Source organism: Panthera tigris, chromosome C2, assembly GCF_018350195.1.
Source record: "Panthera tigris isolate Pti1 chromosome C2, P.tigris_Pti1_mat1.1, whole genome shotgun sequence".
In the NCBI taxonomy this organism is placed as follows: Eukaryota; Metazoa; Chordata; class Mammalia; order Carnivora; family Felidae; genus Panthera; species Panthera tigris.
In genome coordinates this window covers 119,057,031-119,083,287 of record NC_056668.1, presented here as the reverse complement: position 1 = coordinate 119,083,287, position 26,257 = coordinate 119,057,031, and the positions used below count along the sequence as shown (strand labels likewise).

General features: G+C 35.8%; 1 protein-coding gene across 21 annotated transcripts in view; it reads right to left on the bottom strand.

The window, feature by feature from the left end:
- SLC9A9 (solute carrier family 9 member A9) overlaps positions 1–26,257 on the bottom strand; it is a 763,188-nt gene that overhangs the window by 397,223 nt on the left and 339,708 nt on the right. The window lies entirely within an intron of this gene.

Here is a 26,257-nt window from a genome sequence, read left to right as displayed (position 1 = left end):
CAACAAGGGGCCCCCTGGTTGAGACAAGAGTTAGAGAGAGTACTGGAGTCTCTGCTTCCAAAGAAACCCCTAAACCCCACAAAGATACAAATGCACCAATACAAAGCATAAATGAAAGCCTCTTTTCCTCTTGTCTAAACCACACCAGAAGCCATTATGTTCCTATTACTGCAGTTAATGTATATATTTCCTTTACAAGACCTTGGATTTCTCCCCAAAATAAATATGCTTCCATTGGAGCATATCAAAAAAAGCAGGATCAGAGTTCTGACTTTAATGAGTTAAAGGAGTGTCTACACACTAAAGCACTCAGCAGTGAGCTAGCTTAATTAGCCCTTTACACATTTATTAGGATCTAAATGGTAGTTTATTTGATGGCAATCCATGAACTCTTTAGCTTCTTTAGACCAGAAATTGCAAACTCAGGTGCTTGCCAGGCCATGCCTACAATGTAAAGGAACAAAGGAAAGTGGTGAGAACACTAACACTTGAGCCAGTGGCTGTTAGTACTGGCACAGGGATGCAGGAAGAACTGTGTTTTCCTGGTCATTTTTGTTTGCTTGTTTGTTTTTAAGAGACACTAAAAACCTTAACTATTATGCATAATTAGCCAATTTTTAAATATTGGAAACTAACATAAAATATTTAAACATGGCGTGGACAAAACAACAGATGGAATCTGGCTGGAGGACTACATGTTTATAACTTCAGCTTAAGACAATTATATTAGCAGATATTATCTTTGGCACATATTAAAGGAATTTAACAGAAACCACTTTTAAGACCTCTATTTGTTTTCAATGACCTCATGACATCACTGAGTGTTGACAGGAGTAGAGAGCAGTGTTAAGCAAGTTAAGTGTCTTCAGAAAGACATTAATAGGTTGTTCTAGCAACCAGTAGAACTAAACTAATGCAGAATTCCCTCCTGTATTAGTGTACATAAGTTTATATGTAAATTATAACAACATTTTAAACACTTAGCTGAACTCAAAATAAAGAAATGGGAATCGCCAGGAGTAAGAAACAAAGTAAAACTCAAAGCAAGAATGATAAGCCCTATGTGATGTTTTTAAAAGAAAAAACTGCAGCAGATGAGTTTGTATGCTTTCTTTAGCTGAACTGAAGAACAATATAAACCAATCTCTCTCTTTTCATTAAAACCTTGTTTCACAAAAAATAAAAGTAAAAAAATATATGCGTAATATAGAAATACCACGATGAGAGGAAGGCAGAAAAAAAAATTAAAGGAAAGAGCTACTACCATAAGAAATGAAAACAACTGCATAATTTAAAAGATTGAAAATGATTAATGATTATGATACCTTAAAAATAAATAAAATGATAATGATTAATGATATCTTAAGAATAAGTATAAAACATTAAGAAAGAATATAGCCAATTTGAAAAAGAAACAGACCAAAATTTAAAAAGAAAACCATGGGCAATAAAATTAAAAAGTCAATTGGCACAGCTTAAAAGAGAATTAGAAGAGGATCTGAGGAAATTGTCCAGGACACAGGCAAATAAAGACGGCAAAAATATAAAAGAATATTGAGAGCCATGCACAATAAATTAAAAAAATTCATCAGAGTAATTTACTGCTAAATTCCTACTACTGAGATAAGTCACTAATCACATATCTTTAGTAAAAGAATCACTAAAGGAACAGCTTCAGAAAGAAGAAAACTGGACCCAGAGGAAGAATATGTACATTATGCAATGTGAAGCAAAGAAACTATTAAACATATAGATAAACCAAAATAAGCACTGATTGTAAAAATACCCATGATTATTGAATAGTTAAAAATAAGGTGGAATAAAATGCTAGGCAATTAATTACATGAGTGATGGAAAGAGTGAAGGGATGATGCCAGAGACATTTATTTATTTCAGACTTTGTTGATAATGTATGTTATGTGAATTATGCATTTGGATAATGACTAAAATAATAAAAGGAACTAAAATGAATCACTTCACAGTGGTAAAACAACAACATGAACAAAGAAGTCAATAGTCTAAATGAAAGCAGAAAAAGTAAAAACAGGAAGCATACAAAAAGCATTTACACTGAAAGCACAAAATAAGGTATGTGTGCATGTGAATGTGTGATCAGGGATGAAAATGATGTTACCTCTCATCCTATTCTACCGCATATATGCATATATCTCTCGTCCTATTCTACCATACACACACACACACACACACACTATATATATATATATGATATTATAAAATAAATGCATTGTATGTTATACTATTATGCAACATATATGTATTATATACATAAAATTCTCACAAAGAGACATATACAAGGATATTCACATGGCATTTTTGTAACAATGAAAATGTAGCAACAACTTATAGGTTCATCAACAGGAAAATGCACAAATAAATGGATATATTTATATAACAGAATATTACACAGCAATTAATATTAGTGGATTATATCTTGAATTTTCAATATGGTTAAGTTGCAAAAAATATAATGGCAAATGGAGAAAGGAAGTTGTAAAAGAATAACAGAATATATCATGATCAATAACCTAAAGGTCATTAATAGCCCCATTTTCATAGTGATTTTTTCTACTAAGGAAGCAGAAAAACTAAAATATTCAATATCTTGCCCTGTCTTGCAGCAAGTGGTGTATCAGTTGTAGCAAATGAGATGTAGTAATATCTTTGGGTGTCTTTTCCTTCCCAAATAAAAAGACAAAACTTAAGGAAAAAGGCTTTTGGCCATTTACTCCCCTCTTTTTCCTTCCCGGAATGTGAACTCCTGAGGTTTTGTAGGTCGCAGGTAAAAAGCCACACACCAGGATAGTGCAATAGGATGATAGATAATGTCACTATTGTCTCTGATGACACGGCTAAGCCACTGAATCACCACTGAACCACCTTTCCTTAGATTTTTTGTTATTTAATACTTTGTAGAGGAGTTTTCTGTTACTTGTAGCTGAATTCAATCTAATTGAAACAAGTAAGTACAACACACTACCATTTATGTAAATTTTTTAGAAGAAAGAAAGGTGTTATATGTTGTTTATAGCTACATATAGACATAGGGCATATAAAAATTGTCAGGAAGAATACACACTGACTTCAGGGTAATGGTTACCCTCAAGGGGAAGGGAGTTAGGGAAAGAAAGATAATAGGAAGACGGCTACAACAGTAGCTGTATTTTTATTCCTGTAAAAAGAATTCTGAAATAATATTCTTTTTAAAAATTCTGGGTGATGAGTACATTTTTTTTGGCTGTATATTTGTATATAGCTGAATGATTTAAAAAGTTTTCTCTAGAAGAAAAGAAATGTGAAATTATGTAAATTCTCTAGGTACCTATGATGGGTCATGGTCTGTTGTGTCCTTTGTGGGTAGTGTTCTATGACTCCATTACATGATCTATGTCCCCACTCCAGTGAGTTAAAGCAGGGGTGAAGATGAGTCTTTTCTGGGTCAGACTGTTCTAGGCACAGATCTGCTGCAACTATAGCAAATGACCTGGGAGAACAGATATCTGTTCAGCAAGGTAAGTAAATAAAAATTCTGGAGACAGTGATCTAAGAACTTTAGATGACTGGCTCTAAAGCAAGCAAGCAGGAAAACATGATGATAGGCAGTTGGAGTTGGTGAGGGCAAAGATATGGTATGATGACAAGCCTGAAGAAATAAATCCCAGCTCATGGGCCAATTTGCTATGGGGGAGGCCAGCCCAGAATCAATATTTTTTCAATTACATTTAAAAACTATTTCACAATCTAGTATTTGGACAGCAAGCTAGCAATGTTGTAGTTATTAATTTTTAACAAAAGTTTAGCTATATGAGATATGTATTCTCATGGGAAAAAATGAAAAAAAAATCAAAGAGTAAAGAGGGCATAAAATGAAATGTAAGAGTCTTTCTCTCCCTTCCCAGTCCCCAATTCCCACTCCCAGGAGTACTATTAATATTTCTTATGCTTCTAGACCTTTTTTATGCATAGATTAGCAAACAGATATCCTCTCTTTTCCAGAACAAATATGAGATAATATCATAAACATTATTCAGCAAATTACTTCTTAAGTCATGTATTAGATGTCTTCCAAAGCAGCCACACAGAACTATTTCATTCTTTTGAACAGTTGCAAATGTTGCATGAAGTTATCATGTTTATTAAACAAGTTCCATATTGGTGAACACTTAGGTTGTTTTTAATTTTTTTGCTTTCATAAACAACATTGCAATGAATATACTGTTATAATTCATCTTTTCCCTACAAGATATAAAAATCCACTTTTATCATATTCAAAATACCCACATGTGTTTATCTGAAATTTTTTTCTGACTCAATCTTCCACAAAGCTGCCAGCCTTTTCCCTCACAAGCACCAAACTTTGATGGCTGAGTTTCAGAATACATTTTAGTATCTGGTAGAGCTCGTTCCGCAGCATTACTCAGGACTTTCAGAATTTTACCTGTTATTCTTGAATGTTTTTGTTTCCAGGTAAACTTTAACATTGTTTTGTTAAGTTTAGAATAACCAATCTCTTTCTCTGAGCAGCTTGTCATTATCACATACCCCACTTCATGAGGATTTTCTTTCTTCAGAGACTGAATCAGGAATGCTATGGATTGGGGACAACAGGCACAGAGGAGGAAGAGTGGCATGAAGAACTGAACAGAGGTGGGTTAAGCAAAAGTCCACATAATGACCTGTAAGAACTCTCAGACCCTTTTCCATACGGGGCTCCCAGGATGTTGGCAATTGACTTATACCTCCTGTTAGAGGAATTATTTAGAGAAACTGGTTCACAGATACTTAGATTTGGAGGGGCCCTCGAGTAAACACCAGTTTCCTCAATTACCCTTCAATGAGGCTCACTGGTTGACAAGCCCAGAACTTGCCCGTAGCTCATTTCCAGTGTCTTCTTAGGCCTTCTCTCTCCCCTTTCTCTTAAATATGGGTATTCAGTTAAGCCTCTCTAAAGTGGTGAGGAAAAACAGAACAGAATGAAAAGGCAGAAAAAAAGAATTTGTAGAAAGCGGACCCAATTTAAGGCACTGAAAAAAATATCTTGAAATCTATTATCAATATTCTGAGGCAAGAGAAGATATTGCATTCATGAAATAAGAACAGGGGTCTAGATTAAGAAACAATCTAAAAATAAGAAGAGGATTTTCTAAATAAAAAAAAATACAAGAGTTGAAATGAAAATTTCAAAATTGGAACGAAAGTTGAGTAAATCACCTAGAAAATGTTTATATTAATAGATGGGAAGATGTTTAAATAGATATAAGGTGAAGAATTGAAAAGTAGAAAAGATGAGAAAACGAGATGATCAGGTCAGTGGGTTCAACATCTTATTAAATGGATTCTATAAAAAGAGAAGAGAGAAAAGAGTAGATGAAATTATCAGACAAATGGTATGAGAAAATCTCCCAGACTGCATGATATAAATTTCTAAATTGTAGGGCTCACCAAATATGAAGCACAGCGAATGGAAAAGAACATTATACCAGGCACATTATTGTGCTGTTTGAAACAAAAAAAAAATAAAGAGAAAAAAATTTAATTCCTTGAGATATAAAAAATAAATCACAAAGGGATGAAAGTCATACAGCACTGGACTTTTGAAAGTAGCACTGGAAGCTGGAAGACAAGGAAACATGTCTTGAAATTTTTGAGGTACCCCGATTTCTAACCTAAAGTTCTATAGCAGCCAAAGTATCATTCTAAGCACGAGAGGAGAATAAAGCCATGTTCACCATCCAGTATCTCAAAAGAACTGATCTTTATGTTCTCTTTGTGGAAACCTATATTCATGAAAATATAGGGGCTAGATGAAATAAGGAGTGGCTTGAAATTATGAGAATAGATAAGTTGTTGAAGGGCATAGAAGTTGAAGGGCCAAGAGAGAAACTCAGGTGAGGACAGATTCTTAAGGCTCATTAACTATAGTGATCAGGAGAGAGATGCAGTTAAGACAAAACAGCAGTGGCTCCAGGGAAAGACAGCTAGAGAGCCAGGTTAGTGCAGTGTAGGGAATGGATGGACACGGGGCGAGTACTCAAAGGCAGGTAGTTGAACAGTTTTTGATGTTTCAGAGAAGAAAAAAGCGTGAGTTCTTGGAAACGGCACTTTGAATAGAATAAAAGAAATGGAGAAGCAGGTTTGGTTGAGTCAATGGGAAGAAAGCCAATTTATAGGGCTTAAGGGGGGAGATAAGAAGCAGAGTAGTAAAACTCATTCACTAGTTTTGGTGATGGAAGAACAATACATTAATAGTAAAAGTAGATAGTAGCGGCAAGCAGAAGTACCGCTTAAGAAGGGGAAAATAGGAGCTTATCTGAAAAGAAATAAAGGTGATGATACAGAAGAAAACATACAACGTAATAGAGGCAGAGATTAATTTAGAAATAAAATCTTAAAATTGACACAAAGGGATGAGGACCTAAGTGAAGGGATTCACTATAACAAGAAAGAAGTATAATTTATCTGAAAGTAGTGAAAAGATTAAGGAGATAAAGGTAGAAACAATTTGTGTTATGCTAAGGTCTGATTGATTGTGTAAGAGTCAATTTAGAAGCAATGATTTGGGTATTCCTGTAAATCAAAACCTTTAGGAGAAACTTAGAAGGATAGTAGAAGAACAGCAGGTTGAAGGGGCAAGAAATAGATCTGAAATATGTTAAATGGATAGAACACCTGGGGCTCAGAAAGTGGTTCTTTCTCACGAGAGCCATATGCTTGAAGCAAAATCTTTAACGGGATCCAATAAAGGGACTTGGTAGTAGATCATAATTAGTTCACAAGAAATTTGTTGGATAAGATTATTTAGTCAGAAGAATAAATTGCTTAAAATAATTATCAACAATACATTTTTTTTCATGAATAGGTAACTTGGGTGCTCAGTCTGATGTTTAGCTTTTAGATATTTTTGTCTATTTCTAGAATAATTTTCTGTACTTTCCTCTCTTAAATTTTCAATTTCTATTTTCACTAATTATTATTATACCTTTTTGTAATAGTAAAAAATTGCCAACACACATACACACAGTAAAATAAAACTAATATCCAACAATAGATGATGGGTTAAATGTTCTCAAACACTTCATGTGGCATCATACAATTTCTAAATATGGTATAGGCATACTTGTTTTATTGTGTTTTACTTTATTATGCTTTGTAGATATTGTAATTTTTTTTTTTTTTTACAAAGTGAAGGCTTGTGGTAACCCTGTACCCAGCAAGTCTGTTGGCACCATTTTTCCAATAGCATTTGCTTACTCTGTGTCTTTGTGTCACATTTTGGTAATTCTTCCAATAATTCAAACTACTTCATCATTATCATATTTGTTATGGTGGTCTGTGATCAGTGGTCTTTGATGTTACTTTTGTAATTGTTTGGGGGTACCATGAGCCCCCCATATGAAAGACACACCCATATAAAAGAGAGAAATTAATCGATAAATATTGTGTGTGTTCTGACTGCTCCACCAACTAGCCTTTCCCATTTCTTACCCTCTCCTTGGGCCTCCCTATTCTCAGAGACACAACCATATTGGAATTAGGACAATTAATAACCCTGCAGTGGCCTCTAAGTGTTCACGTGAAAGGAAGAGTGCATGTCTCTCATTTTAAATCAAAAGCTAGAAATTATTAACCTTGGTGAAGAAGGCATGTTGAAAGCTGAGATAGGCTGAAAGGTATGCATCTTGTGCCAAATAGTTAGCCAAGTTGTGAATGTAAAGGAAAAGTTCTTGAAGGAAATTAAAAGAGCTACTCCAGTGAACACATGAATGATAAGAACACAAAACAGTCTCATTGCTGATATGGAGAAAGTTTGGCCTGGAGAGAAGATCAAACCAGCCACAACATTCCCTTAAGCCAAACCTAATCCAGAGCAAGGCCCTGACTCTCCTTAATTCTATGAGGACTGAGAGAAGTGAGGATGCTTTTTTCAAAAGAAAAGTTTGAAGCCAGCAGAGGTTCGTTCATGAGATTTGAGGAAAGAAGCCATCTCCATCACATAGAAGTACAAAGTGAAGCAACAAGTGATGATGTAGTAGCTTCAGCAAACTCTGCAGAGGATCTAGCTAAGATAATTAATGAAGGTGGCTACACCAAACAGCAGATTTTCAATGCAGACAAAACAGCCTTAATTGGAAGATGCCATCTAGGGCTTTCATAGCTAGAGAGGAGAAGTCAATGCTTGGCCTCAAAGCTTCAAAAGACAGGCTTACCTTCTTGTCAAGGGTTAATGCAACTGGTAACTTTAACTTGAACCTAATATTCACTTCCATTCAAAAAATCTTAGGGTTCTTAAGAATGATGCTATATTTACTCTGCCTGTATTCTATAAATGCAACAACAAAGCCAGGATGACAGCACATCTGTTTACAACATGGCTTACTGAATATTTTAAGCCCACTGTTGAGACCTATTGCTCAGAAAAAAGATTCCTTTCAAAATATTACTGCTCATTGGCAATGCACCTGGTCACCCAAGAGCTCTGATGGGGATTAATATTATTTTAATGACTGCTAACACAACATCCATTTTGCAGCCCATGGATCAAGGAGTAATTTCAGTTTTCAAGTCTTATTATTTAAGAAATACATTTCATAAGGTTATAGCTGCCACAGACAGTGTGATTCCTCTGATGGATTTGGGCAAAGTAAGTTGAAAACTTCTGGAAAGGATTCATCATTCTATAGATATTTTTTAATGTTTATTTATTTTTGAGAGACAGAGTGTGAGCAAGGGAGGGACAGAGAGAGAGGGAGACACAGAATCTGAAGCAGGCTCCAGGCTCTGAGTGGTCAGCACAGAGCCCCATGTGGGGCTTGAGATCACAAATTGTGAGATCATGACCTGAGCCGAAGTTGGATGCTTAACTGACTGAGCCACCAGGCACGTCAAAGATTCATCATTCTAGATGCTTTTAAGAATATTCATGATTCATGGGAAGAGGTCAAAATACAATATTAACAGGAATTTGGAAGAAGTTGACTCCAACCCTCAATGATAACTCAGAGGGGTTCAAGACTTCTTCAGTGGAGGAGATAAATATAGATGTGGAAATAGCAAGAGAACGAGAATTAGAAGTGAAGCCTGAAGATGTGACTGAATTACTACAATTTCATGAGAAAAGTTTAATGAATGAGGAATTGCTTCTATGGATGAGCAAAGAAGCAGTTTCTTGAGATGAAATCTACTGGTGAAGATGCCATGACGATTGTTGAAATGACAACAAAGGATGTGAAGTATTACATAAACTTGCTTGATAAAGTAGCAGCAGGGTTTGAAAGCATTGACTCCAATTTTGAAAGAAGTTCTACTGTGGGTAAAATGCTCTCAAGCAGCATCACATCATGTGCTAGAAACAAAATGTTAATGAAAGGAAGAGTCAACTGCTGCAGCAAACTTCATTGTTGTCTTAAAAAATTGCACAGCCACCCGACCATCAAGCAACCAACCATCCTGATCAGTCAGCAGCCATCAACATCGAGGCATGACCCCCTGATCAGCAAAAACATTATGACTTCTTGAAAGCTCACTTGCTGGTTAGCATTTTTTAACAATATAGTATTTTTAAAAATTAAGATATGTACATTATTTTAGACATAATGCTATTGTACACTTAATAGGCTACCATATAGTATAAATAAACATAACTCTTATACCCACTGGTCATATCCTTTGGTTTTGGGAAACCAAAAAAAAATTTATTTGACTTAACTTTATTGTGATATTCACTCTATTGCAATATTCGCTTTATTGCACAGTCTGGAACCAAATGCACAATATCTCTGAGGTATGCCTGTACATATGTGTATATTATGTATATGTATAAGCAAAGAAATGGTATATATATAATGATGGTTGTCTTTAAGTAGGTTGGATTATGGCAGGGGTTCTAATGTACGTATTTTTGCTTGCCTACAATTTGTTACTTTTTTCTGAAGTATCTAATTTCATTTAAAGATGGGAAAGCAATAAAAACACACCAAAAAGACAAATACTAAAATTTTTCAGACTTGGGTTTTCAGATTTTTTCTTTAATTAATTAACTAACTTACTTTTGAGAGAGAGAGAGAGAGAGAGAGAGAGAGCAAGCATGAGGTGAGGAGGGGCTAAAGGAGAGGAAGAGAGGCAATCTTAAGCAGACTCCATGCCCAGTGTGGAGCCCCATACAGGGCTCGATTTCATGATTGTGAGATCATGACTTGAGCTGAAACAGAGTTGGACAGGTTTGCAGGAGGAACCTGGGAGTTAAGATGTTAGACTGCCAACATGAATGCCCAACTGAAAGCAGAGGTAAATAATTGCTTCTTGGATGGTTAACTGACTGAGCCACCCAGGTGCCCCTTTTCTCTTTAATTTATAAAGTTTACGTTAGTCCTTAGTTAAGTTACTTAGTTAAGTATGTCTCTTCAGCTATTAGGTTTGTTCTGTGTTCTCCTTTTATACCACTTCATATCCGTTATATGATAAGTTATCAAATCATGACACAGTGAAGGGAAACAATCATTTTTAACCAATTTTTACTCTCAATCTGTTAAAAACTTTTCCAAACAATTATAGCAGGCATAGCTCCAAATGTTGATTATTTAGGTTTTTTCAAATCAATACATTTTTTGAACATTTAGTTTCCCTTGTATTCTGGAGACAGAGATGTGAGTGGGTGGAGGAAACAGCAAAAAACAAACAAACAAAAAAGAGATACTCAAGAAAGAAAACAAAGTAGTATAAACCTGATCTGTGGCACTTCAAAAATCAAAATGATGCATGAAAAAAATGGAAAAAATTTTGAGGGATCACTTTGCAGCCAATTGGTCTCCAAAGTTGTTTTAAATTATATTCTTTCCTGTAAGGTGACTAAGAACTATTCTAGGGCCCGAGAGCATGAGTGAAAAATCACACAGCAAATTAACTTAGAATGGATCTTCAATGGAAAGTCAAGAGGTCAAGGACAATGATATTATAGAGGTCAATGTGAAGCAATTAGAGATCAAAGAAGGGGACACTTTTAAGTTGAAAGTTTGGGTCAATCATTAATGTTAGAAGCATCTAAAAGACAGTGCTGGCCTTTCTCCAAGACAGCATCCCAGCTTGCCCCACAGGGGGTGGGTCACTTCAGAGTTGCACTGGCCTTGTCTCCATGTAGGCAGTAACTGCCATTGGTAGCATCAAGCTTGCAGAGAAGTAGATATCACTATACATGACAGAACAACAGTTAAACTTTGTTCTTTCAGCCTGTTTCAGAGTCTCAAATCCTGAATCCACATGAAATTGTACACATGCAGCCCTTTTAAATGGGATATTGTCTTCAAAGTAGAACCATGCTCTGTGTGATCCTATTGCCTTCAGACAATCCATCTCACTCATGAGATAATATTTCGTGAGTAAGCAAGGAGGTGACTTCACTTCCAGTCATAATCGACCTTCAGGGTGGTGCCCTTGTGCTCTGACAGGTTTGCAAGAAGAACCTGAGTCAGGATGCCAGACTGCCAACGTGGATGCCCAGTTGAAAGCAGAGGTAAATAATTGCTTCTTTGAGGTGATTTCAAGGTTCCCCAACAGAACTGTGTATTTATCAAACCTCTATTTCATAGTATCCATTTGTTTGTAGCCAAAAAGACAAAAATACCTACAACAGTCTGAGCTGATTTGAAATGACATGCATGGGAAGTCCCAGCTGATTTGTACCAAGTTACATTTTCATACATCCCTGAGGGCAAACTCTATGACACCTCTCACTGAAATGTTCCAGCCTGCCACATAGAGGGGAGTACTGTTATTTCAACTTGCATATTACACATAAACAAAAGGAATTACCTCAATAGCAACTTACTTAAAGAACTGCCTTAGAAACCCGAAGCACTTTAAGAAAGCTAAATCAGAGCAATATGGATTTTCCCTCCTAATGTAGGGAAAAAAAAAAACCCAGAAAGAAAACAGCAGGAGCTGAAATATGTGACAAACAATTTGGAAACAGCTGTGCTGATTGCAATAGTCTCCCAATAATATACTGCTTGTATTCTCTTCTCAGTTTGATTCCTTGACTCCAGGAACTACTGAAAAGATACAAAACATTTTCTTATGGCAAGCTGCTTTTACTGTGATCAATTACCTTCCTCCTGTATGCTGTGCTGTAGTTGAGAGTCACATGATTAATGTCTAACTCAGGGGGGGTCTGAGGTATATTTGGTTGCTTTTTCTTTTCAAAAACCATCTTAGAGTTGAAAAGTGTAGAAAAGGAATTCCAAGTATCAATAGAAAATGATTAATTTTCTGGCAGTTATCGACCATACTGAAAAGAAAATTAACTATAGAATCACGTAGAATTTGTGAAATGTTCTGTAATTCTAATATGTTTGAAGCCCTGGCAACCAGTTTTCAGAATATATATCAAAACTTCTCAAATTTTGCAGTTAAATCTTTTTTTTCTTTTTTTGATCACATCTAATGACCACTAAATCTTTCACAAATACTTATTAAGTGCTACCAGGTAATATTAAGTAGTAGTAGTAGTAACCCTAATTTTTTTGGTGATTTACGAATTTTTTACATCTAAAAATATTGTCTGGTATTTGTTTTCACATAAGTCATGATGGTGGAGTTAAAACATACTTTCTATTTTGTCTTTTTCTAATTGGCCAGCTAACTGGCCTCACTTCATCTCCTTTCTCGTTTCTCACTAAACTGTGATGCTAGTGTAAACATATAACACACATGCATGCATGCCCACTGACACACAGCTATTTATTTCTGGGTGTTGTATTTTATTCATTTGACCTGTCTATTCCTGTACTGCTGCCACCCTGCAATAATTATAGTAATTGTATCATTCTATTATTCTTTTTTTTTCAGAATTGCTTTAGACATTATTGTAACTCCCTTATTCTTCCATATGAAATGTTAATAATTTTGTCCAATTTTAGAAAAACAGTGGTCCTATTATTTTGGATAATTGCATTACATTTTAAAATTTATTTGTGGAGAAGTAGCATTTTTAGTATTGAACTTGCCTATGCAAGAATATAGTATATCTCTCCCCTAGTAAAATTTTATATTTCCTTTCCTACAGGTTCTGAGCAGTACCTGTGTGTGTGTTTTCAGTTGCCCACCTGCTCCAGAGCAACAATCAGTTGCTTGAATGAGTCTGGGTTCTTCCTTTGTTTCCTATGGGAGTCTTCAACAAGCCATGTGATGAGTACACCACCTCTGAGAGTTAAGATTAGTGTTTCCTGGGCTCAATTTCATGGTCCTGCTTCTGGTTAGCTCTCTAAACAAGTTCCTTTACTCATTTGTGGTATGCCTGTATCAATTTCTGATCCCATTTTCCCCTCTCACCCTTGCTACGCATCGTTTGGTAAGCTGTATATTTAGTTCTTTGATCAGTCTTTCTGGCTCTCAATCATTTCTGCCTCTCTTTTCTAATGAGCCACAAAGCATATTCAGAGATACTTCCAGCCTGGGAGAAAATAGACTGTACAGAGCTCTCTTCCGATTCCAGGCACTTAATTCATAGTCCTCTAACAGACAATAGAGTACATCTTACTGATTGCCTAATAAAATGAGGAGAAATTGCTCTCTGAATGTGCTATAATTGGATCATGTCTTTGCTCACATGGCATTCAATAGGGATCCAGGGCGATTTAAGTTTTTCTGTCTCTTTATTAGAATGAAAAAGATATAAACCATAGTTAGGACATTGGAAACTTGCCACTCCTGTGATGAGTGGTAGAACTATCAATTCAGATTCCACATTTATGGGATCCTTTTACATGTCAGTTGGGGTACTTGGTGTTCTCACATACTATCTGACTATATAGCAATCTCAGTTTTTCAAAGAACAGCTATGAACCCAGGAATTTGAAATTAAAAAAAAAAAGCTATGAAAGCTTAAGTCCATGTATTAAAATTATCATAGGAAACCATTCAGAACCAATAATAAAATAAATGTAGCAGGCATCATTTGCTGCGTTTTTATGTATTAGGCAATTGTAAACTGTAATTAGGCAAACTGTAAACAATTTATGATTGTTGACCTTTACAACAACTGCATGAGGTATGTATAATTATCCCCATTGTATAGATGAGGAAAACAGGTACTCAGAGCTATTAGGTACCTTTCCCAAGGGTGCACATTGTACTTGACAGAAGTAGAAATTGAATCTTTATCCGACTAAAGTTTGTTTTCTTTTCAGTACAGTATTCTGCCTCCATCCACCCTTACTTTCTATAGAAATCTAAGAAGTTTAGAGAAATTGATTACCTGGTTTTATAATGTAAAACATATTAGAAATGGCAAAATTGAAAGAGATGAGAGACTTCTAGAGTGCAAAAACTTAGAATTGAAAATTTAGGAGAATAGAAAACTATTTTAAAAAACACATTTCGGGAAGACTGGGTTGCTCAGTCAGTTAAGTGACCAACTCTTGATTGTGGCTCAGATCATGATCTCAGGATCATGAGATCAAACCTTGCGTCAGACTCTGCACTGACCGTGGAGCCTGCTTAACATTCTCTCCCCCTCTTTCTTTGCCCCTCCCCTGCTCTCCTTGCTCTCTGTCTCTCTCTGCCTCTCTCTCTCTCTCTCAAAAACAAAAACAAAAACAAAAACAAACAAACAACAACAGAAAATAACAACAACAAAAAACTCCTGCCCCCCACCAAATGAATAATCTGGGGAAATTTGATGAAGAGAAAAATAATTCTGTATGTCCTCCAATAATTTCTGAAGTTATTACTGGATTATGTTATTACACAGGGTTAAGTTATATTCATTCTATTCTGTAAAAGTGTTGAGAAAATTTCCCAGAGAATTTTAGAGATAGAAGGGACATTTATGGATCATGATGTCAAGCTGACTTTACAGATATAAATAATTGAAGTCCATGAGGTTTTAGAGTTGACTTTGACAAGTCCTGGTCACTGGCAGAGCTAAGCAAAGACTTCAGTTTTCCTAACTCATGGCTCAGGAGGCTGACAATTCCTCCTTGCTTCTGCTCCTAAGAACACTTTGTAATACTTCCTAGGAAGCCTCTCCTAAATATGGATAAAGAAAATAAATCTCTTTGTTTGACATTGTTAAATTAGATGTCTAGCTTTTTCATATCTATTATATAAATTACTACTTTTTTTTAAGTTTATTTATTTATTTTGAGAGATAAAGCACAAGCCAGGGAGGGGCAAAGGGAGAGTGAGAGAGAGAGAGAGTCCCAAGCAGGCTCCATGCTCAGCTCAGAACCCGATGTGGGGCTTGATCCTATGAACATGATATCATGACCTGAGCCAAAATCAAGAGTCAGAAGCTTAACCGACTGAGCCACCCAGGTGCCCCTCAATCCCTCCTTTTTGTACAATAAATCAGATATTAGACAAATGCTGGCTTAAAAGATGATCATGGTCTCCTTAGACAAAGAAATAAGACAACAGAGAAAGTCAAGTATGGTAGAAAAAATGTTCAAAGTAAAATGGGAACCCAGAAGACCTCTAATGTAGTTGGGATTTAGAAATAATCCAGCATAGTTTCCAAGATAGGTGTTCTTGAGTTCAGTCTTAATGGACCCCTGGGAGCCAGCCTGGCAGATGAAGGAGGAAATGGCATTCCATTTCAGGCAAAGAAATGTAATCTATCATCACATGGAGTCTGTAGAGAAATATCAGATAGCTTCATTTATTAGGTAGTAGTCAACAAACTACAGACAGCCTATCTAATCCAGCCTACTATTGTTTTTAAATAAAGTTTTATTGGAAGACAGCTATGTTCATTTGTTTACATGGTGTGTTTGGCTGCTTTTGTACTACAATGACAGAGTTAAATAGTTGCTGCAGAGACCATATGGGCTTGTAAAACCTAAAATATTTATCATCTGATGATTTATAGGAAAAAATTGCAGAACCTTGGATTACAATAGATGGAAGCAGAATGGCAGATTATATCCTGATGGCCCATGGGCTTCATCTGATTGCCATGTTTTATTTGGTCTGAACACTGTCCTTTTGTTTATTTAAAAGAAAACATGAAATGCTGTCAACATTTAAAAATTAAGAAATTTCACATAAAAATCCAGATTCCTTGCTTCTCTTGAAAAATCAGAAATGCTAACAATTCTGGACCTACTTGTCTGCATGACAAGAATTAGAGCTGAGTAGGAGCAGCTCCATTCAGATGGCCTGAGCTCCCCATTTTCTCATTGTCCTTTTACTCCCAGCCTACCTCACTCATCTGTCTACCTCAGCCCTTAGCAATCTAAGTTGACAAATTCCAGAAGAAGCTAGAGATAAAGGTAGAGGTGATTTAATGAAGATCTAGGAATGCTTTGTTGTAGAGTTTGGACTTGATCCTGACGTGTCAGGGAATCACTGAAGGGTTTGAAATAGCCCAGTGATCTCACAAGATTGGGCTTTTAAAGAACAAGGCTCTGATAGAAGCAGGAGAAATTGACTAATAGAGAGATCCAAGACAGTGAGGCTAGTTTAGAGGCTTTTAAGAAGTCTAGGAAAAGAGGGAGGAAGGACTTAACTTAGTGTCAGAGGGAAGGTAAAGAATAAATGAATAGGAATATTTGCATGGCAGCCAAGAGCACAACTAGGACTGAAATACAAGTAGTAGATATTAGATTGACAAAAGCTAGCTACTTTTGTTCTTGCTGGAATGGTGTGGGGGAAAAACATTAAATACCATTTCCTGAACCACTTGGATATTTCCAACAGAGTCTTAAAGTCAGGAAGATGTAGGGCCTACTTTGTGTGGCCTACTGATCAATCTGTATCAAGACAGCTTATGCAACTTTAGGAATGATAAATGTTGAAGTGGGGCAGAGAAGCTCTGGAAGAGACTATAAAAAGCATGAGGTCAATGGCCATGGCCTTGCATAATAGGTAGAGGCAGAACATCAGGGTGATTGTAGGGAGAAATAACTTTGTCGAGAGCCTTGGGGTCCAATGTGCATCCCGGATTTGGAAAGTCTGGTATATCGATATATAAAGCTCACAAGGGCTCAAAGACAGTACTGAATCCACATGCCTCCTCCCACTCTTTCATAAATCTGTCTCCATATTGGTGTTTCTGATGGTGAGAGAGAGGCTGCCTCAGGACCAACCTGGCACTGTAACAGGAGACATACCCATCTTAACCGCCTCCCTGAATCACTTCTTGTCTGCTGGAAAGATGCTTATGAGCCTTCCAATAAAGATCTATCCCCATATAATAGTAAGGAGTATCACTATAAGAACTGAAATGCTATTATCACTTATATATGGAAAGATAATCTCAAAGCAATTATGTGACAGAAAAAAAACAAACAGAATTTCCTAGAGATTTTGGACTAATGTTCTTTAAATGGAGAATGAAAGACATGGAGGTTTTAGGCCATTTCTCTGATGAAAAGAGAAATGGCAGTTTTCAAAGGGACTCATACCACACTACCCTGCATTTTGAAAAGTATGATAGCTTCTCCGATGAAGTCCATCGTAACAGTGAAAAGAATCTTTACAGGAGGGAAAGGATTTTTCTTCAACAACTCACAAACCTCTATCTAGTTCATTCATCAGAGTTGTTGAGGCAATTTTCTAAGCCCTATATTTTATTAATATTATAGAGAGATGTTGAAGAATGCCCACAAGGAGTAACTGAAAGACAAGAGGAAAAGTAAGGAAATTAAAAAGGAAACCTAGAAAATGTTGTCACTGTAAAGATTATGGTTTCCGAAGCAAAGTCTCAGACAATAGTCAGTATTTGAGAGAACTTGTGATAAATGCTCTAAGGAGAGTAATTTTGTTTGTGTATGAAGAAAAAAGAAAGAAAACACATTTCCAAACAGTAACTAATATTTGGAAAGGAAGCTTACTTGAAGCAAACCAGAACCATTATGCTTGGTCTGATGAAAACGGGATTTTCAAATTAGCAAAAATTTGCATTTTATACATAATGCACATTTTCCATGCACAGTATTCAAATATTAAAATTTTTACAGAATCTTTTATTTAGTGTAATGCATGTATACAATATTTTGCATTGCCCCAGATAAAAATTCATCTCGTGGTGTCATGCTGTGTCAATCCCGAGGAAAGGCATACAAATCCTTATTTTACCAGGACAATAGCTTTGGGTAAGAGGATAAACTACTTCTCCTTAATCTCTACCACCCTCCAGCTGACTCCAGGGGCTACACCCATGGCCAGAGGCTTGGGGAAGAACTGAGGTGAAACACTTCTAAGAATGATCTCTTTCCCAGTATCTCAGCAACCTCTGGTCCCATTAATAGAAGAAGCCAAATAATAAATAGCATTTTCATGGTATTTTACTGTTAACAAGGAGCCCATCTCATTAAGTTTTCACAAAAGTTGCACCTATATTTTGTGGATGACAGCAATGCAGGCCAAATAAGTCAAGTAACTTGTCTAGGATCATTAGGGAGGGGCAGTGGTGGGGCTTCAACCCAGGAAGTCTTTGGGCCACCTTATGCTTGTCCCACTGAACCCCTTGCCATAGCTGTGAAACCCTTCTTTTCAGTGGTTCCTGGGTCTAGAATCTGGAAGTCATGACATAATCCTTTGGTTCATTTGCACAGGGATCCTTCTCTTGTAAGGTCTCTTTCTTTAGACATTTATTCTATCCATCTCACTTCAAATTTACCAAATATCTGAGCAGTGGCTCTTTTAGTAAGTACTGCCACTTTCTAGTTGAAGAGTCTTGGGCTAGCATATCTTTCTGAGCATTAGTTTTCTCATCTATTAAATGGGGATAAGAATTGTCTATTAAATAGTATTGTTGGTGGAATTAAATGTAATGGTGTATGTAAATCACTTAGTACATAACATAGTAAACACTCAATAGATATTCAAATTTAAAAAGAAATTAGTTGAAAGTGATAATGCACAAGCTCAGGTGAAGAACATTTACCCCTCCAGTTAAACTGAGCTGTCAGGAGAGCAGGCCATTATTTATTTAATGTATTTGTATTTTATATATTTTATTTATTTTATTTAATGTAGTCTGTATTCTACCCTGGGACTCCCTCGTAATATAGGTTAATCACTTCTACACATTACTTTCTTAGGAAAACACTATTTTCTCACTGTTTATGATACCTTAGAAGTAGCATGTTCTTGTTCACAATGTGAGAAACTAGGAAGAAGATGTTTCCCTAAAAAGATGGATGAGGATGGAAGGTTGAAATGATAAAAGGATAGAGAGAATACCATAATAATTCACTCTTTAATACTCATTGTTAGTGAGATGAACTGTAGAGAGCTATTTGAGTCACTTAAATTGATTATTTCTGTTAGTCCAATCATTTTCTGAACAGTGAAATTATTTTCTGAACTATACTTTGGAGGTAACAGTTACATGACATAAAATAGGAGTCATTTAGTCAACACTAATTTTACAGATGGCATTAATCAGGCCCAGACTATGTTCAAATATGTTGTTGAAATGTCATCGTCAAACTATTTTATTATTTTCCCCAAGATTATTATATTAAAAATTTCTTCTGTGCAATAAATAAATAAATAAATAAAGCTCAGTTAAATGTATTTCTTTTGCCAAACAAAACAGACACAAATAGCACCACCACAGGAGATTCACTATAAATATTTTACTAACTAAATATCTTTTGAGTAAATTCATGACTATTTCTGTTTTCCTCTGGATCATCTGCATGTAAAGAGGTCACTTTTTTAGAGATATCATAAAAGGAAAAGGTAATATTCTTTACATGTAACTGACTGCAATCAGTTACTACACAGGGGAAAACACTAAGAAATAAATGATCTGTCCACTCTCCTCATCAATTAATGGACAATCATTAATCAAGCATGGTAGCTCATCTGATCTTGAAACTACTCACTAAATATATATTGAGCATCTACTAGTGCAAGGAACTGTGCTGAATGGTGACAATATGTTGATGAGGAAAACATACATGGTCCCTGTCCCTATGGAGTTTACATAGTAGTAAAAGATAATAGACAATGAATGAGTAAATAAGTGAATATATAATTGCAAAGTATGATAAGTGGGGGTATAATATTAAGAATTGCCAGTATTAAACTGAAATATTCTTTCAAGTTAAATATTCTTATTGATCTAACGCTCAGATTTAACTGGGTATCCTACATTTTTATTTGCTAAATCTGGCTACCCTACCAGTAGACCAGTATAGAAGATAACTCTGTGTGTGTGTGTGTGTGTGTGTGTGTGTGTGTGTGTGTGTGTGTTATGGGGGGAAGGCAAGAGATATACTAACTAGGATAGTCAGGCAAAGCTCACTTCAGACACTCTGTTTAAGTTGAGATTGGCCAGATGAGAGGGAGCCAGCCAGGAAAGGAAGAAGGCATGCTGGGATGTTGTTGCAGGTGGAGGTGGAGGTAAAGAATTCCAGACAAAAATAATAACATGTGCAAAGGCCCTAAGATGTTCATTCATTCAACAAATATTCACACAGTGTCTATTATAAGCCAGGCACCAGGCACTGAGAATACAATGGCGAACAGGACAGAAGCATTCTCTACCTTCATAGACCTGTAAGTCTAAGAAACCAGTTGAGGATGCTAGGACACAGCAACAGAAAAATCATATTTCACCAAGGGAGGAAAGATAATCCAACTATGTCACTGTTATTCCCTTAGCTGCTAATATGTGGCTCCTGAAAAAACAAAACCATGTATTTTTATTAAATTAAACCACCTTTTACCTTCAACTTGGCCAGGGGAAAAAAAAGAAAAAAAAAAGAAATTGATAAACAACTTTTGTTATTCTTTATAATAACTGTCTTTGGGTTACTCATCAATAAGATGTCTCACAGTCAATGAGAACTAAAATAAACTCTTTAGGGAGATATCAGACTCATTTAAATAACTCCCTAAACCAATCAATTCAAGTGGGGAGAAAAGGCAAAATGCACAAAACAACACAAAACAACTACTTAATTGATCCAGTGTGCCTGAAGAATAGCAGAGATACTTTGTATGTGAGAAAGGAACAACAAAAAAAGAATAAATTCTAGAAATGTAGCCATCTTCATAAAGGTCCTGGATAACCACAAATACCTTATTCTCCAGGGAATTGTCTTTTTGCTCTGAACATCAGTTAATTTAGGGAAAGGTAGTTATTCTTATGGGTAAGAGCATAGAGCATTCCTCTTATCACAGAAGTTAAGATAAATTCTATCTTGATAATTACCATGAAAATTTTCAGATAACATTCATTGTATTAATTATAACACAGCTCATGGGGACAAATGATCTGAGATCAGCTTTCAGGCCATGAGTTGAGTTCATTATATGAAAATCTTAGAGGAAACAATGAAATTCTGATTTACAGCTCAATTTTTAATTTGGTCGTTGGAACACATTTTAAAAATAAATTCACATTCCAATGTATTTTCTGAATACAGACTTTGCTTTAAGTATATTTCTTTGGAAATGCTCTTACCTAGGTTATTCATCAGTTAATAGCCTAAAACAAAATCTGATAGGATGATTATGATATGATAATTAATAATTCAGAGTCTAGTGGTGTCAAACTAACCTTAACTACATGTGGTAGTCTATTTCTACAGCCTGTTGCTAGCTCCTGGATTCTGAATATTTTATTCAGTGTATTTGTTATACCTCTCTGATTCCTATCAATTGCAAATCTGATAAGCCTGCATTCTGTCCCTAGATCTCAGTCATTAATAAAAGTATTAAACAAAATAAGCTCATAAATAGGCCTCTTTGCCAAGCTACTAGAAATATTGACTTTTATTGCTACTCAAATCAATACCCAATTATTTAATTTTGCTTACATCTAAGTTCTCCATATTAGTCCCAAGTTTCTGATGAGAGGCCAAGTGCCTTGCATAAATCCTAACAAAATTTGGTAGGGATTAAAAATAATCTCCACATTTGGGTCAAAAATTCTAATGCACTTTTGAAAACATAGAAGTAAACTCATTCACAGGAGAGAAACTAGGATGACGAATGGAATCAGAACTAGGTCTTATACAGAACAGAAGTAGGGATTTGCAGAGGAGAAAACAAATTCCATCTGATAGTTTCATTTTTTCTGATATATAAATGGCTTTATTTTTTCTAACATATAAATGAAGAGTGCTCTTCCTCAATACTAAGGGTGGCAAATTTCCACAGAGGTTGGTCAGGCAATGTGAGTGAGAACAGCCTTACTCTTCTACTTTTCCTCCTCTGATAGAGACATAAGTGCAAGAAATAATGCTTTTCTTCTTAATTCTCCTATAAATGGCTACTGTGCAAATTCAGTAACCCATGATCAGTGATCCCTGCGCTCAGTTTAGAGGCAATATGGAGTGTTAGGAACTATGACTAACTGCAAGTGTCATGTCTGGGTTAAAGGGGAGGGGCAGCCATCTTAATGCTAGCTAATTGTTGCCTGGGGAGATGTTATCTATGTTCCCTGATATTAGCACATCTTACAGCTTTTTCAAAAGAAACCAGAAGTCTAGGTTTTTCTGTTACCTCTCTTGATTTTTAAATCTGGGCAATAAATTCAGATTTTTCTAAAAAAAAAAAAAAAAAAAAACCACACACACACGCACACACACACACACTCACACACACACACAAACCCTTGCCAGTCAACACTGGGGAAGTCCAACAAAACCAGTCTGCTGGTTACTGTTTGATTCCTAGAGATTAGACCAGGACCATGGGCTTAAAGATATAGGGAATCAGGTAAGAGATAAGTAGAAGTAAGAACTCACTGTTCCTCAGAGTTGTCCTGATTTCCCAACAGATCACCACATCTGGGTGGATTGACTTCCTGCTGGTCATGCTGGAAGGCAGTTAGTTCTACTGCTACTGAATTGATTGATCTTTAGTTTTTTTTAAAGTTTATTTATTTATTTTGAGAGAGATAGAGACAGCATGGTCAGGGATGGGCAGAGAGAGAGGGAAAGAGAATTCCAAGCAGGCTCTGCACTGTCAGCATGGAACCTGATGCAGGGCTCTATCTCACGAAACCATGAAATCTTGACCCAAGCTGAAACCAAGAGTTGGGGCTTATCAGATTGAGCCACCCAGGTGCTCCTGATTGAGCCTTAATGCCTGCCTCTCTGAGAATCCATGGTTTCAAATAAAGCTTTACCTGGGTTCAGGGAAGGGAATCTACGGTTGGAAGATTCCTGAGAATGTTTATTGGAGAGGTAGGATGTGATCTCCATTTTTGCAAAATGATTACCATTCAGAGACAGAAGTCTTGGGAAAGAAGTCCTGACTGATAAAACAATAAACACAAAAGAGTAAAGGTGGAAATGAGGGTGGCCTCAGATGGGGGTGGTAATGATAAGATTCTAATGGAATAGTTGGTCTATGGCAATTAAACCTGGTGTCTCAAACCAACTGCCTTCAGTTATGTTTGGCCATCACATTGTTTAAAATTAAAATTGAACCAAAAGTACTTTTGGAGGGCACCCTCCACTTAGCCACTGGTCCCTCCATTTCTTGTTGTCTTATATCCTGGTCTATCACAAATTCACATTACCTGTCCTGTCCCCAAAGTAGTTAGATCTCCCCCACCTCTCTTCCTCCAGCGATAACTTGTGAATTTTGTAAATATATTTTCCTGAGTCAAATACATGGTGCATAAATCTAATACTTCTTAAAAATTATTATATGGTTAGGAATTTGGAACTTCAAATAAAAAATCTAAATGGAATATAGAGGGTTTGATTTGAAGGTGGAGGAAAATTTCATTTTTATTTTGGAAGTCCAAACATTGGATAACATATTTTATATTTAGCTGGTTTGATTAAGTTGTCCCCATGATTTAGGGAACCTGGTGTACCTCTTCCACAAAGCTGGACACAACTCTCAGTATTAGGGCTCTATCAGGTCTGGCTGGGCCTATTCTGTTCTGAAACAGTAGATCAAGTCTCTAATGATCAGTCAAGTGGCTGGTTGGTTGGACAAAGATTTCAATTTTCAATGAATTGCTCTGGCATCAGAGACACACACTAAGGTCTGTCTCATAATTTAAGGTTTACTCTCATAATTTAAAATCAGGCTTTGCTGTGACACAAATACCTGTGATTATATATGCCTTTTATGAACATCCTCCCAATGGATCCTCTCTGCATACCTATTCATTCACTCATTAGACAGAGACCTACTAACAAAAGAAGGACAGCTATTATGCCAGTTGTAGGTGCTCAGAAATCTAGTGGTAAACACAACTTAAAATCTCTATTAGGTAAGCAGAGGAGATACTTTTATTTCTATTAAAAAGGTTTTTATTACTTAAATTATTTTTATTACAGAAGTAAAACAAAAATATACTCTCTGCATTAAAGATTAAGGCAATGCAAAAATATATAGAGTAAAATGCAAAAGACATTCCCTTATATGCATTTATATACAAATGTTATTTTTTGCATAAATGCTAGTATACAATATGTATTTTTCAGAAACATTATTTTGATTTTCAATGTTTATTTATTTTTTGAGAGAGAGAGAGAGAGAAAGAGAGAGACAGAGGTGAGTGAGGGAGGGGCAGAGAGAGAGAGGGAGACACAGAATCAGGCTCTGAGCTGTCAGCACAGAGTCCCAAGCAGCGCTCAAACCCATGAACCCTGAGATCATGACCTGAGCTGAAGTCAGAAGCTCAACCAAGTGAGCCACACAGACAAGCCCAGATACATTATTTTGTAAATTAAATTGTCTTACAGATTTTTCTATGTCTTCTACTTTTTAAAGGCTCCAAAGTTTCCCCTAGTTTGTATATAGTATAATACATTTAATCTCTTCCCTATCAATAGGCATTTTGGCTGTTTACATTTTTGTCATTCTACTGATGCACTGTCTAGGTATCTTTCTCTGCATAAACAATTGTTTATTGAGGTATATTACTAGAAGTAGTTTTTCTGGGTACATTTAAAATTTTAGGTGATAGTGACAAAAAGTGTGTAAGAATGCTTGATTTTCTTCATTCTTGCCAACACTGATCTGAACACAAACTCTTTAAATCTTGCTAATTGGATGGATGAAAAATATCTCATTTTAATTTGCATTTTCTTATTTATAAATAAACACCATTTTACTTGGCTATATATTTTGCATATGTATATACACACAGAGAGAGATCTGTAAATTATTTTTTCATATTTTATCAAATTTTCTACTGTATTTTCTTTTTCACATCAATTTGTAGTTCTCTGTATTTAAAACTCTAATCATCTGAGGTGCCTGGGTGGCTCAGTTGGTTGAGCGTATTACTCTTGATTTTGGCTCAGGTAATGATGTCACAGTTTGTGAGTTCAAGCCCCTCGTTGGGCTCTGTGCTGACCCTGCCAAGCCTGCTTGGGATTCTCTCTCTTCCTCTCTCTCTGCCCCTCCCCTGCTTGTGCTCCCTCTGTCTCTCTCAAAGTAAATAAATAAACTCTAAAAATTATTAAAAAATAAAACTCTAATTGTCACAAATGTTGCCATCATTTGTTTTCTAACTAGTTCTGCTGTTAATTACTTTTAAAATTTCTGTAGAGTTAAGTTGGTTAATTTTTTACTTTATTGCTTTAAAATTTTGAACTTTATTTAGGAAGATCATTGACATCCAAAACTATAGAAATTGCCCCTAATATTTTCATGTTTTTTTCCTAACATTTAACTCCAAAATCCATATACAATTTCTTTTTAGGAATGATGTGAATTAGGCATTTAACTTTTTCTCCCAAAGGAATAGCCCATTGCCCCATACTATTTATAAAAACATCCAATCTGTTGCCTTTATGTCGGAAGGATAATTTGGCTTGGGTTTCACATTCTTTCCCTCATAAGTGAAAATGTGCTGCTTTTCCATCTTCTGAAATTGAATGTCACTGTGGTCAAGTCCAAGGCCAACCTGATTATTTCTGCTCTTATAAGAGACTTGGATTTTCTGCCTAGATGCCCCCATAATTCTTTCTTTAAACTTGAAATTCAGTAACTCTGCCAAATTATTTCATGGTGTTGATGATTCCAAATGAAATTTTCCTGGCATCCAGTGAGTTCTTTAAGTCTTTTAGTCCACAGATTATATCATTTTGGGAGAATATTGTTTTATCATGTTTTAAAATATTTTCCATGTGTTTTCTTCTTCAAAAACACCCAAATGTCTGCCATCCATTTCTATCATATTCTTTATAGTCATTACTACATCTTTGTTCTATTCTACTTTGTTTTGTGTGATTTCAAGTCTGTTTTTTATGGTTTTGACATGTTTTCAGAGAAGTTCATTCTATTTTTGTTGCTTGTAGAGTGTCTT